We start from the raw sequence: 3735 nt of genomic DNA, 5'->3' as shown, positions 1-3735 counted from the left end.
TAAAGTTTTAAACCCAATTCTATTTAATGCTAATTCCAAAACACATAGTGCTTGGTGACAAGCTAAATGATCCATTAGAAAGCAATCTAACAACACTAAGCAATTATTTAGAACAATTGTTTAGAGTTATAGTGGACAATTCATATGTTAGTTACTAATATCACATTTTTTCTTACAAATAACATTACATTATAATTTCACATATTATAATACTTCTTTTCACATACTATAATGTCTTAAGCCCTTGACATGCTCCATGCATTATTCTAAAGCACTTATACTTGATCATCACCATAAATCTGTGAGGAATTTCATTGCTAACCATCTAAATTTTAGAGAAAACATTCTCCTTAATCTCATCATACTATCTCAACTGTCAAAACTGTCTGTTTCTTTGAAGCTCCCTCTTTCCCATACACACTGCAATGGTGTTGCTAATGTTCAGTTGCTAAGTCGTGTCTAACTCTTTGTGACCCCGTGGACTACAGCACACCAGTCTTCCTTGTCCTTCACTGTCTTCCAGAGTTTGCTCAAAATCATGTTCATTGAGTCGATGATGCCACCCACCATCTCATCGTCTGTGCTCCCTTCTCCTCCTGCCCTCAATCTTTCCTAGAATCAGAGTCTTTTCCAGTGAGTCGAATCTTTCTACCTGGTGGCCAAAGTATTGGAGCTTCAGCTTCAGCATCAGTCCTTTCAACGAATATTCAGGGTTGATTTCTTTAGGATTGACCGGTTTGATCTCCTTGCTGTCCAAGGGACTCTCAAGAGTCTTCTCCAGCACCACAATTCAAAAGCATCAGTTCTTCAGTACTCAGTCTTCTTTATGGTTCAACCTGAATACTTATTTAATAGAAATTATTCTGAAATCATTTAATCAGAATTTATCACCACATAGCTTTTTCCTACAGAATCAACACAAATATATTTGGCTATTCTTGAACTTAATATTGGACTCATTATTGTGGTGACCGAATCTATCAAAATCTTAAATGCATGTTTAGATTATTGTGAAAGAAGAACTATCATCTTTCTGGAATTTTTTTTTTTCTTTTTTTTTTTTGTTTAAAAATATGGAACGCTTCACGAATTTGCGTGTCATCCTTGCGCAGGGGCCATGCTAATCTTCTCTGTATCGTTCCAATTTTAGTATATGTGCTGCCGAAGCGAGCACTCTTTCTGGAATTTTAATCATAACTAGTCTATTATTAAAACTCTTCAAATATCTTGCTTATAAACATCATATTTGTACTCTAACTGCAGTATGGCATTTTATAATGATAAGAATTTTAATATCAGTAAGCTCACAAAAGTTTAGTAAAATTAAACAAGTGTAAGTATTTTATCATCTTTGGTAAAGTAGGAATAATAGCATCTAGGTTGAAGGTTTGGAGCAGAATTCAAACACAATACATGTAAAAAGTTGTTGGCAAAGTAGACAATCATTAAATGCCTTCTGTTAGATTATGGACAAACCTCATCAGACTTTTCAGCCCTGCAGGATGGCATGAGCAATGACCTATATGACATTATATATATTTTTTCCGTTTTTCTGGAGAACCTTGACTAGTACACTAATAAAAGTAAAAATATATCATGTCACACTCTGATACCTGTGCAGTCATATGTTGACTTAGTTATTTTCAGATTAAGTAAGGTGCTTTTAGGTCTTAGATCAATTTCTTTAATACCACAAGCATCTCACCAGAGTGCCAAGCATGGCCTCTACCACACACTATGCAGAGGGTAAAAGCCCAGAGTTAGAGACTGGTGATACATAACTATTGGAGGAGACCCAGCACCCTACTACAGTATTCTTGCCTGAGAATCTCATGAATGGCTAAGCCTGGCAGGCCACAGTCCATGGGTCACAGAGTCGGACGTGACTGAAACAACTTAGCATGCACACATGCATATCTGTATGTCCAGGGACCAAAGATTATCAAATAATTATCCCTTAGTTAATAAAGTGTCTGTGTAGCCTGTCACATTTCCAAGTTTGTTTTTAATGCCATCTGTAATTGTATTTTAAAATCATGGCAGGAAATTGGAGTAGTACTAAGAGATAAAATATTAGCATATGTGGACTTGTATGTTTTCTGTGTTTGCTTATTACAAGGATGGGATTCAGTAACTCCTTAAAAGGCAGCAAAAGATCTGCCTACTGCATGAATCACAACTTAAACAGTCAGGACCAGAGGTATGATGAGGCTTTTTATGTGTCAGAGTTGGCAACACTGCTAGTTGACTTGTTGATTCCTGTATATTCTTTTCATTTTCCCCCTCATTCTTGATTTATAAGATCTATACTGATTCTTAGTATGTGAGCCTTGAAAAGTCTTTGGCTTTATTGCAAATTTAAGATTGAAAATCAGACATGATTTGAAAAATGTATTTAGAGCTAGAACATGCTGTTTCTCTAAGGAAACTTTTAAGTTCAGTTAGCTTCTGTGAACCATGCATTGCTATTTTCAGATGGACTTGCTTAGTGCTCTCCAATTCAGCTTCATCCTTCAACATTTTTTTACATATACTATTAAGTTAAAGTTTCCTTTGTTTTCAATTTTACCGATAGTATTAATAATTGACACAGTCTTGGGCCTTAATTTTAGCAACAATTGCATGTACAATATGATATCAATACTGAGATTATTAGTGAAATAGGTCGATTTTTATCAACTCTAAACATTTAATTTTAAGTCCATAATGCTTTATTCAGGTTTTACAAGTTAGTACCAATTTAGAAATTATCTGCAAATCAATTTAATAAGGAAACCAAGTTCATATTTTAATGTACTTAGTATAATTATAAAATAAAAGAAGCTGGCAAACCATTTGTCATCATAACTACATATTAGACATGGTTACATAAAATATTGCTTCAAAGACATAATTTACCGTGAAAGATCAATGTTGAGAGCATGAAAGTCTGGCAAATATATGGCTTTAATTAATAATCAATAATAATGATAACAACAATAATAAATTTTCCTTCATAGCAGTCATTCCCAAAGGTATGTAGAAGCCTAAGTAAAAATAGGAAAGAATAGATTTAGAGAAGACGATACTCTGCCCATGTATGCTTTCAATGGAATGAAAGCAAATATGACCATTTTACATACAGAATAGCATCATGTTTACATATGTCAAATTTAAAATATCTCTACATACATCAGTGGTAGTCTGTTCACACAGTAATCATATCAGGATAGTTTAAATGGCATAAATGAGTATTCAGGATGACTAAAAGTGACTTTATTTTTTGTGATGATATGCAGAAAAAAAAAAGCTGGTACAGTGTGGCATAATATTTTATCTGTTTTACATTTGAAAAATGCTAAAAAATTTCTTTGCTCTCTCTACCTATTATTTCAGTAAATTTGCTTTAGTTCACAGAATCATGTAAACTTATAGTGACATGGAATCACCTAATTTTTTATTTGAAAGGGTTTAAGCTTTTTAATAAACATATAAGCCATATTGATTCTGGAAAATTAAGATTTATATATAACTTTAAAGATTTTTTAAAATTAAATTTTAAATTCATTTAAATTTTAAATTAAATTAAGTATATTTGCTATCTTGCCCCCTAAAGATACACCTGGTAAATTTTTTTTTTTTATATCCTGACAGACTATTTTCAAATAACTTTTTTATTTTCAACCAAAAATGTAGGCATATTATATATATATATATATTTTATAATGTATTAAAAGATAACTTTATTTTTAATAA

At 32.3% G+C, this 3735-nt stretch overlaps 1 non-coding gene across 1 annotated transcript; it reads right to left on the bottom strand.

Moving 5' to 3' along the window:
• Positions 1-1067: 1067 nt before the first annotated feature.
• LOC122685648 lies at positions 1068-1174 on the bottom strand. Its single transcript, XR_006338498.1, has one exon. It is a non-coding gene; the product is annotated as a U6 spliceosomal RNA (small nuclear RNA).
• Between the last annotated feature and the right edge of the window lie 2561 nt (positions 1175-3735).

Source organism: Cervus elaphus, chromosome 28 (genome assembly GCF_910594005.1).
Source record: "Cervus elaphus chromosome 28, mCerEla1.1, whole genome shotgun sequence".
Lineage (NCBI taxonomy): Eukaryota > Metazoa > Chordata > Mammalia > Artiodactyla > Cervidae > Cervus > Cervus elaphus.
The sequence above is the reverse complement of the archived record's forward strand: the minus strand, read 5'-3'. Positions and strand labels throughout refer to the sequence as shown.